The following is an 11,732-nucleotide window of genomic DNA, read 5'->3' on the forward strand; positions in this document are numbered from 1 at the left end:
CCCCGTTATAAAATCCAGATATCTATATTGCATCTACAAAATTAGCTTCTGCCTATACTGGCATATATAAAATAATGATTTTGTTTACTATGCTTAAAAATTCTTCTTTCCTAAAAACACCCATAATAGTATCTGGACATAAAGTTATTCATAACTCCTTTGTTTTTTGTTTCATACTGCATCCCTTTGGTCTTCCCTAATACCATAATCTTCAACTGGCCAAGCATCTTTTTTTCTTACAAAACATTTCACTGCCTTCTTCTACAGTGTTAATTATCAAATGCTCTTATAGTACCCTTATCTAGCTCATTAAAAACCACTTTCCAGGCTTTTTTCCTAGCTTCTGTGAACTTAACCAAAAGAGCAATATTTAGACGCAACTCTTTCTGCACATCTACAAAAGTTCCCACTAATGCTCCTCTTTTTTTTTTTTGAAGTCTTAATGTCAGAGAAGCATGAAAGTTTTACAGAAATCATACAAAAGCTCTCACAAAAGTTAAGACATTTCTCTTAAAGCATTTTCTTTCTTTTTCTGGAAGAAGTGAAAAATATTTTATTGACCTCTATATTAAATAATACACATTTTGTTACTGTACACAGAATTTTGTTATTGTACACAGCACCTCCTTTAGTTTCTGAATTCACGTCTACTGAAAGTATCATCAAAGCCCCTGTATAGGCAGCAAAACTGTAGACTTCACCCAAGAAAACAATGCAAAATTTATAAAGTCCCATGAAAATTGATATATATGGAAAGTTTGCTGTAAATTAAGTTGGGAAGACTTGTGTAGAAAAAAATGTGAACCTTCAGTGTTCTGTTTATCTGATACTGAGGCTTCAGTGTTTACTTTACATCAGTCTGTGTTTACAATGGGTTTGTGGACATTAGATTAGATAGCAGTAAGATCTATAAAAGCCTGGGAAAAAATGAACAGTTGATTTCTTATTTCTAGAAAACACTTAAACTGTCAGTAACTTTCAATATTGCAATGACTACTATATGTATGTTATAAATAAGGTGAGGCAAATAAGTTTTAGCTGCTAAACAAAATCAATCAGTTCAGAATGAATCACTTTGGTTTTTTTGTGGTTGTTTATTTTTTTTTCAGCTATAGGGTATTCTTTTTAAGGCACTCAGAATGAGAAGAGCTTCCAGCCCTTTCCCCAGAGCCTGAAAAAAATGGACTAGAATTTGCATTTTGATGTCCTAGAATTATGTCCTATCTCATATATAAAAACAGGACATTATTATTATTGTAACTAATATATTAGAAGAACAAAGTTCAAAATTACTTTCTTGATTCAGTGGAATGATTTGAACCAAGTCTCCTACTTTCTGGGTAAACACCCTTCAAGGTGAACAAGGTATTTTGAAGTAATAACCTCTTGGTTCCTGTTGTTGAATCTGTTTCACCTGCTCTCATGAAGACCAAGCAATCAAGGCAACCTAGAAATTAGTGTTAGGAGAGATTGTGAGCAACTGAACTAAAAATGTAACTGTTTGTGGAAATACTGTGTTTATGTACGTCGCAAACAATTACTTCTGTGTATAAAGTATATTTTAACAAACATCTTTTGACACTTCATGTGTTTTCTAACCATGTGTAGAAACCATGTTCAATTCTGTAACTGTGCTTTATATCGTCATGCATTTATGCTGGGGCTTTTTTTTTCTCCAAGGCTTTTACAAAAGTTAGAACTGAAACATAAGATACAAGGTGTTAATAGCACACAATATGTGTCCACATGTTAGGCAACTGATTTGGTGGATAAACAGCACAATTTAGAGAATCACTTCTGAGGTCTTACATCCTAACTGAGTCTTGAAAGAAGAAAAAGTTGGTCAGAATCCCCAAAGAAACTGAAGAGTTATTTAGAGAACTAACTTAGTGTTTTCTTCATTTTAGAACAGATCAGTTGCAGTTTGTTTGCAAATGCCTTAAAAGATGCAGGAAAGATGAAATAGCAGACCCTGGATATCTATACAGATATTAATATACCAAAGCATAACAGCAGAAACTTTGGACCTTCTATGTACATCCAACTAGGAAAAGACATTAATCTTTGATTATCTGGAAACCTTATGCCCAAAAGGATTTTAAGTAGCAGAGCAAACTACCATTTTTATGATAGCACTGATAGATCTTCTGAGGATCCTTAACTACCTTGTATCTTGCTACATTAATGAAAGGTTTACAGGAGCCTGGTTTCGGGGACCGAATCTCATTACGATTCCACTGACAGGAACACAGTAATTTTAAATCAGTCAAAATCCAAAAAGCATCAGCCCTTGTGCAGGAAAAGAGAGCTGAATCAGGACTGAGATAGTGTGGGAGATGGCCCATAGAGCTTCATCACCACATTGTTATGACTTCTTGAAGACAAGAAAAGCTCTGGTCTGGGGACTTTGCCAATAAGGGCAAAGCTCTGTTAAAAAAAAATAAAATAAATAAAAGAGAGAAAACTTTATGTTTCTGAACAGTTTAAACTGCTAATTTTACCCCTTACCCTGTTCTACCACCTAGAGAGTGAATTTTCTGAACAGTATAAATTGTTAATTTTACCCTTTGTCCTGTTCTACCACCTAGAGAGGGAACTATGGAAGTTGTGGTGCAAATGAATTTGATGAACAACTGAAGAATAAGCCTCAAAAAATTTTTTTTCGGTTTCGATGTAATTTTAAGCCAAAAATACTGAGTTGTGGTCTCAGTCTGAAAGGAGAACATGCAAAATCTCCCGGTCTTTATATTGGCTAAGGTAAATAAGACATGCAGAATCTGCAAATGAGAGGCTTTTCTTCACAGAATTTTTGTCTAAAGTGATAAATCCCGCTTCACTATAGATGTCACAAAATGCCAATAGCCAAAGAATTAAAAACTGCACTGTAGTGCACAATCATGCACTGGCAGACAGGTAAACTAGATGACCCAATAAGCACTTTCCACTTCTAGTCTCCAGGATTACGTGAGTATACTCAAGAGAGTAGACTTTTTATTAAAATGCCAACTGAAGATCAGCTTGTTTGGAAAATTATCAATATCTGTAAAGGAGAGGAATAATTCTCCAGGCAGGCTTGTGAGCTGTTGACACAGCATTTGGTGGCATCCAGAGTAGTAGGCAACGTCTACAGGCAGGCCAAACCAGAGAGCTGTTTTGACTACAGCAAACCTAATAAATATTTCCCCCCTGTATGCCAGGGATGGAACAACAGAGAACGGCATGACACATCAACTTTTTCAGTTTTCAGTAATCTGGGTAACATTTTGTAACGGTTCACGTAATATTTGATACAAATGCAATGCTCTCCTTCACTTCTCTACTTTTATTAGATATTCAGACTTTTAGCCTACTGTCACATGTGAAGACTAATCAAAATAATCCTTTGCTAAACTACTTGCCAAATTGTATTAAAATGTTTCTTTCTGCACCTCTTCTTTGTAGCATACTAACAAGATGAAAATGAAAAAGTGACCTTACAGGGATTTGTGGACTATTTAGATTTGGAGTGTAAAATCAAATTAAACTATCTGGTTACACTTAGCTTAATTGTTTTACTGGAGCTCTTGAGCAACTGTACTATTTGACTGACTTCATCATTTCAGCATTACACAGTAGATGCAAGTCTGTTTCTTGCATGGTACATATTTTGCTTCTCAAAAGAAATGTACCTTCCTGGAAAATTGGCTAATGTCTACTGTGGATGACTTTCACTGCAAATAAGTGATGTGTAAATTCTGTTGAATGATTTTGAAATTTTCTTAGATAAAATTCAATCAATCTTTGTGTGTCCCCTGATTTCTGAGTAGTGCCAAACACTACTGTCTGTTGATGTGAGCTGGCTAATACTTAGGGAAGGCTCTGCTTGGCACATACATCTATGTGAAGCTGAAACACACTTGAGTGAAAGTAATGAAGCTTGATGGACATGAATAGGCCACAGGAAGATGTGAACAGTCTTACTATACTCTAAAAGTGATAATAATTTTTTAGGTAAACATGCCCTAATTCAGTCAGACTTTGTGCCATAGATGTTTTGTTTCTCTGAAGATTTCCTACCAGCTTTCTACCTGGACTGCATGGCTGTTGAGGAAATAGTGCAAAAAAATTTGTTGTGAATGTCCAGAGTTTTACTAAAATGGGATCCTTAAAAAAACTGCTTGTGTTCTGTATATTCCACTGTTAATACTTCCACTTTCTACTGCCTATGTAGTACTTGAAATATGAACTGAATGTTGTGGTACTTCAAGGTACAACAGTCAGAAGTCTGATCTTTCCTCAAAGACTTGGCAAGAAAAGAGCTATTAAGTTAGGATATGCTACAGCTCATTCTGTACATGATTTGGCTCAAAAGGAGTGAATAACTTATTAGGCATTACCTTTTCCAGTTCCTATTTGCTACTTTTTTTCACAATGCTGTAAACAAAAATTCTGGTGGCATTTTTCACGTGCAAGTCTTATGACATTCAATTACACCACCATATGCTGCTGGCAAGAACAATAATCTTCACCAGAGACAATGAATGAATGAATGGGTTCCTTTTTTTTTTTTGCAGTTCCTAACACAAAACTGCCTGTTTTTTTTTTTTAATTTCTGTGCCATCACTGGGCCCTGTGGAACAGATTCTGGATTGGAAGATGTCTATTTAAACCCAGTCTTCTCAGATGGGGACGTTCTGCAGCTGTGAGTAGCTACGGATGATGATAACACACGGTGTGGAAGTGTCCTCTGTACAGACTAAGGGGTGGGTTTTCAACATTGAATACCATGAAGGAAGCAGCTGCTGCTGCTTGGTTTGGCAAGAAACACATTTACTAACTTAAAAGATTTCTAAAAGATGTTGATTTAGAAATTAAGACTCAAAGTTTCAAAGTAATAGGACTATGTTACAAACTCATGTATCCTATAAATATAAACAGTTAAATTAAGGCTGCTTTTGATGAATTTAAGGCAACATGATGTGGTCTTAAAGGATTGTAGTTCTTAGACCACATGTTTTCTTAGGGGATGTAAAATGCTACCTAAGGGAAAACATATTTCCTGACGGCGTGGGTAGCATTAGATTTTATATTGAACCTTTTGTAAAGCTCTGTGTTGTAGAAGCCAGTAAAAACTACACAATTCTTAGCTTTGCTAGATAGTACTGCTCCTTGAATTGGTGTTGCTTTCTTCGTTAAGAAAATAATTCTCTACAAGGATGGTCAAGGAATAAGATTTTAATAAATACATGTTTTATACCAGAGACCATCTCAGTATTTATTTGTGATCACTCAGTATGTAAAGAGTTGTTTATATAACACACACAGATATTCACTGTGTGAGTATCTTCATATTCACACTTCACAGTCCATGAATCAGGAATTAAAAGTAAAGAAACATTGTTACACATTATTACATCTTTCCAAATCTCCATAATGGGGTAAAAAGACATGAACTAATCCAATGGGTGATATTGCAAAGCATTAAACTGAGTATCAGTATAACAGAAAATGAAAGGAGAAACCTTGTCTCACTTCTGATGCTTGACTCCATGCAGCATTACAGTACATGTGGTAAGGTTGGGAGTAGATTTAAGCAACTCTAAACTAGAGATGATGGTGAAACAACAACTTGACAATGGGAGAAGAGAATATGTAACCAGCAGGGAACGTCAGATTATGCAAAACCTATTCCCTTAAAAAACAGCTGTGGTCACAACTCAGTATTAACTAGTCATAAGGCTTATGCCAGTCTATGAAGAGAAATAGATCTAATTTTTAAACACAGACATGAGAAACAACAAAAATAGCCAATTCAGTGTCTTCTTCTGAGGCAGATTAGATAAACGTTTTAAAGCAAAATGTACGCATCAGTTAATTGGTAACGAAACAGAATAGGACTCTTAATTAATTCAGAAAACAAAGGGTATGAGATCTGTGATTGGTTGACTACTAGCTTAACTACTTTTTGGAGCAGAATTACTCTACTGTGAAAACTGCAGGGGCTTAATGCTTCCATATTCTCAACTGCACATCATTTAACCAAAGACTTGGTTAGAAACAAAGAAAACAAATAAAGCAAATCATCATTAGCCCATTAGTCTTGTACAGAATGAAGAAGAGTATGAAATGGATCTATTCAGTAAATTAAAAGAACAGGCTGAAAATCTTTTCTGAATTACAGCCTTTGGAATGAATTAAAATAACATACTATGCATATTTATGTGGTCTGCGTCTTGCTCACTCTGTCTCCACAGCAAATTTCATCTGCTGTTGGCTTCTATGCAGGCAAACTACTTCACGTCCTAAGCTGATGACACAAAGTCAATATGAAAAATGAGTCTCCTCTTTTCTCTAAGAGAAAGAGCTTCAATTTTATTCTGTTTTTACATATTCTGATTTCTGAAAATTCCTGTAACTGTGAAAAAGAATACTATCTGTTATTCCTATCTAAGCACACTGATAACAGTAACAGCAATCTTTTAAATGCCCTGGTCTTGTTCTTGTCACCATTAACTGTGATGTACACAAAGCTATACAAAACCTATGAACTCAGTGCATGTTTTATTTCTGCAATCATAGATAGATGGTTACTACATTATATACTTATGTATCCTCTATAGTATATAAATAATTTTCTTTATTCCCTCCCCATTTCTCTCCCAGTATTCCCTGAAATAATCTGCTGTCATGAGACTTTGATTTCAATTTTAAGAACTCAATAGTGAGAGGGACTGCTTCACTGTGCTTCAAATAGTCATCCCAAATCTTGAATGCTTTTTACTATAATAACTAGTGATTATTTATTTATATTTTCACATAGCCCTATGAGGTTATTAACACTTGTAAATTTAATTGAGCTGTAAATACTAGATGCCTGGAGATTTACAAGAGAAATCACCTGATTCATAAATATTTCTAGCCATTTCAGACTAACACACAGACTAGCATTCTCAGTGTGGTCTTATTTCAGGAAGAAACAAAAATACAGGGAATCTAGGTCACAGATAAGAAAATTGTCACTCTTCTAGGCAAAACACCTTTGTAAATATGCGATGCGAAATGTCCAGCTCATGCGTTATGAGATGTTTCTACAGAATTATCAGGCAGTTGGAATTTAGCACTGAGTTAATTAGTCTGACTGCTGGTTCACTACTCCATACCCCACCTTCTTGCCTTCATTGAATGTGTTATGTGGTCAGAAACATATTTAACTTCACTTAACGCTGACCTTTTAATGATGAACCACTGGGTATCAGGGATTTTTCTGCAAAATACAGTATGCATCACTTATTTAGAACATTATTTTCCTTATACTGGATCAGACTAAAGGCCCTGTTAGCCCCATATTCTAGTTTGAGCAGTGACCAACAGCAGATCCCTTGGGATGAGCGTTAGAGCAGGGCAATTATAAACTGATACTCTCCTGGAGTAAAATTGCTTCTAGCGATTTACTGCTGAGGGATGTCCTAAGCCACAAGTGGTGTTTTTTGTTTAATAGCTTCCAAATGTGATTTTCATCCTTTTTTTTTCCTCGTTGAGTCCTCTGGGAGCATTCTGAATCTATACAAACAGCTTTCAGAGCATCCCATGGCAAGGCCCATGGCCTTGGCAATTTCAACTGTGTTGTGTTGTGTGAAGAAATAATCCTTTTGTGCAGTTTTATACTGCCACTTGCTAGTGTCATTCAATGCCCTCTATCTAAGGGCAGCACACAACCATTCCTTATTTATCTCTTTCATTCTTCTCCACTACAAAAGCTTCTTCCAACCATTTGCCTTTCAGGCTGAGGAGTGCTGGTCAAATCGTTCTCTAGACAACGTGTGATCTCAAAGCCTCCTCTGGCAACTGGGAGACAAAGATATAAAATTGCTCTATGCTCAGGCAATAGGGACCTGGAGAGAAACAGAACATTGCCCTTCCCTTTTTTTCCCCAAAAGAATTCAGCGTGTCACCTGTACAGTCACTGTTTGGTGGACAGATGATTGATCATCATGCCAGGAATGACAATTACCCTCTGACTTTCAAAATAAACTTAGAACTTACCCAAATCAACAGTGAGGGATGGGTCAGAAATGGGCAGAGAAGTGTCAGAATATTTCATGTAAACTGTACCTGAACTTGTTCTTTGCAGAATCATTTCAGTTGTTCCTCGTGACTTTTTTGTTTTGTTTTATCTTTAAAAATTATAATGTAAGACTGCATAGCCATAAAGGTCACAAGACTGTTCCAAATCTTTGAAAAACAGAGTGAGCAGTTTGGTACTATGGACAATAATCACTAGAAAGTCCAGAACATTTTTATGCAAAAATTAGCTGGTTTGGTTATGGTTGTTGGAAATAATTGGGCTGAAAAGGAATCATCTGGCACATTCATGAGAAGATACCAAAATGCAAACAATAATTTTCTGAAAAGAAAACCTAACAATATACATTTAATTGTTGCCTGCTGTGTATTTCATATAACGAGTTCTTTCACTCTGTTCGTTCAAAATACTTCCTAACTTTTCATTTATTGCTCAACATTTAAACTTCAGGCCAGTCATGAGCTAGAGCTTCAGTAAACTGAATGACATTCATACTGAGTGACAAAGCTGGGGTATCATCCCTTCCATCTGTGCACTGCCTCAGCTATACTTCATCCCTTAAATTGCTGTGTTCATAAAGGGATATGAACATTTCAGATCCAAGCCTTATCTGTTTCAACTCAGTTCTCCATTTCAGGCTCTGTTGCATATGCTGGCTAACTGTTTTCTGAGAGGTTTAAACACCAAAATCATACTAAACGCTCCCCAAAATGGCCAATTTTAAGGAAGCAGAGAATCACCACAGGCTGCAAAAGCATGACGTCACAAACAAGTCAGCCAGCCCCACCTTGGTTGAGCTATATTTTTCTACATTTGGCAAATCAGAAATTAGGATATACAAGAAGAAAAGGATTTCAAAATGCTGAATGAATAATCAGGCTCAGATATCTGTTGGTACATGAATTTGTTTAATTATAACTTAAACACTAAGAGATGTGTAGCTTTAGAATTGCTTGTTCTTCCAAGGTTCTCAAAAGTTCAAAGTTGTTTAAATGAGCCAGTGCTCCTGATTTTTTTACTGAGATTGCCTATAGTAAACGCAACAGAAAACTATGCTTATTGTTCTCAAAACTGAAAAATAAGATACGAAATTATTTATAGCTGATATTAGGAAAAGATGCTATCAGATTCTAATGGATTACAAAGACTTGAACCTTGCCTTCTGAAATTGGAAATAAAAGATTACGATACTACAAAAATGGTATGGGGAAAGCAGATATACAGAAGACCCACACAGGAAAGGCATCATAACACCAACCTTCCAGTTTTGTGTGTTTTAAACACAGGGAGTTTATTTCCAGGAGCAAAAAAATATTCAAACTTACTGTCCATTATATGAAAAGTAAGAGCCCATCACCACAGGAAACTGTGGCAGCCTTAACTCCTACTTTTTTTTAGAGATATTTACTCTGTGTGTGCAAGGAAGTTTAGCCTTACAAGCTTAAGCCCTACTTGCAATGTGGGTAAACAGGGGTGGGAAGATTTTTGAAGCTAGTAATGCTACAATTATTAAAAAAAAAATTAAACCATCTCTTTATTCTATAGGGGCTATTGGGATTTAATGTTAGTAAGAAACACGAAAAATGTCTCTGGCTTAAACATATTCAGAAGTTTTCTGTGTTATCTTTCAAGAGAAGCCTTTTACTCACATTCACCTCAAATTCCATTTCTCAGATGTTGCTTCTTGTTTTGTTTCTCCTCTTTGTCTACAGATTGATATACCAGGGAAGTTGCACAGATCTTGTTTGAGGTTGTCTTCTTTAGCTTTCCCATATTCCCCCCTAATTCTGTAAAAGCAAGAAAGTTATTACGGTTAAACAGGGTCCTAGTTCAGCAAAGCTTTTACACTTAATATTAAATACCTGAATAATCCCAGTTAGGCAGGACAACATTTCACAAAAGTGCTCTGCATGGTCTAAAGCCCTACCTTCTGGATTTTCACCTAACCTATTTAGGCTAGATTTAACATAATTTATTAGGCTAAACTTAATACTCCAAATTAAATACTCTAAATTGAATCTTTATTAGGATGTGAACAGTTCTATTCAAAGAAAAAAATGTGTACTGAAAGAATGGGATTAAAATATTGGCATCATGATGTGGTCTCACTAAATATTTTGTTAGATGTATCCAGTGATGAAACCTGAAAGAAGAAATACAGTAGCCTACAGGAAAACTCTGCTTTTTGTGTGCAGGTAGCACTTAACAGGCAACAGTGCTGTACTACAACACAGATTATCAAGAAAGTTATCCCTCTGACCTCACGCAGACATTGTTTGCTACATATGACACAGTTAGCAGTAAAACACAAGCATGTAATCTAACCAGTAAAAGGTGTCCTTTCACGTTGTTATTATTTATTGTGTATCCTGGCAACAAGAGACTAAAAAGGGGGCTAGGATAAAGGACTGCGACAACTATCAGTATGGTAATTCATAAATGCAGAGCAGACAGCATCATCTAAGGGTCTTGAGGATTTCCCTGGTGTTCCAGTTTGGTAAGTACTTGAAAGAGAAAAAGAATTTGTGGCAAAGAAGAAATTAAAGCCTATGGATTTCTGAATGGCAAAGGAACACCTGAAGTAAAAAGCTTGCATACAGTAGACAAAATGTTTTTCCTCTCCACTTAGTCCAAGGTTTTTTTGGAAGTATGTTTTGTGAAGGCCAAGATACTATTAGCAGAGACCAGAAGGAATGAATGGAAAGGTCAGTCATGTGCAGCAGCCATAGTTTCTTCTGAGAGCCTCCTGTTTTGGAGGACTCGTTACTTTACTCTCTCCAATCACAGTCTTTTAAATCAACTTATGTCAGCTGCATGGCTGCCTTCCATACATTCTGGCTCCGTAGGAACAGGAGTTGGTTGACTTGCCAGAGACGTGAGCTGAAGTGTGGGAAGGTTTGTGTCCTATAAAATAATTCAGCTCTGCCAGAGAAAAGTAATAGCCGAAATCAGAGGAGTCTGTATTTTTTAAAGTCAATAAAGCAGTGAAATACCTACTGGAGAGGCTAAGAACCCTTTATAGCCTCATTCATGCAGAACTGCAAGGCTGTGATATGGGAAGCTCTAGCCACAACAGTGGTGCTCCAAGCGATATTGAGCTCTTATCCTTATTCCCTATAGTGACGCTCCTTGCATGATTTTTATGCAGTGCAGAGATATGAGTGGGAAATTCTACTAGTGCAAAGGCAAGACAAAATAAAACAAAATCATAAGTATATAAGAAACAAGAATGTATTTAAACTAGTCACAAGGAGACTTCAGAAAAACTTCCAGGTAACTGCTGTTAACAATGTGGCTTATTTTTTTTCTTTCTGCCCACCTGAAAGTCAAGCCAGAAACCTTGCTCTTCAGTTTGCACTCAGTATGAATTTTGTCTTTGCAACCTTGGAGAATATAAAGTATATACATATATGCATTCTTAAAGCATTTGAAGAACAAAGCTTATGTACCTCCTGAACAACTTCGAAAACTCAGAATTTTTACAGGATACCAGAAGGAGATTTATAAATAAAAATAATTTACTTCAGAAAAACAGGCAAATCTTTCTACTCTTTACTAAATACATAAGTTTTCTCAGCTAGAACTCTGTCAAGATTCTTTTAGGATGACGGTTACCAAGAAAATTAACTTCTGAAGTTAATAACTAGCATCTGAACCTGACAAGATATGT

This window comes from Haliaeetus albicilla, chromosome 4 (genome assembly GCF_947461875.1).
Source record: "Haliaeetus albicilla chromosome 4, bHalAlb1.1, whole genome shotgun sequence".
Lineage (NCBI taxonomy): Eukaryota > Metazoa > Chordata > Aves > Accipitriformes > Accipitridae > Haliaeetus > Haliaeetus albicilla.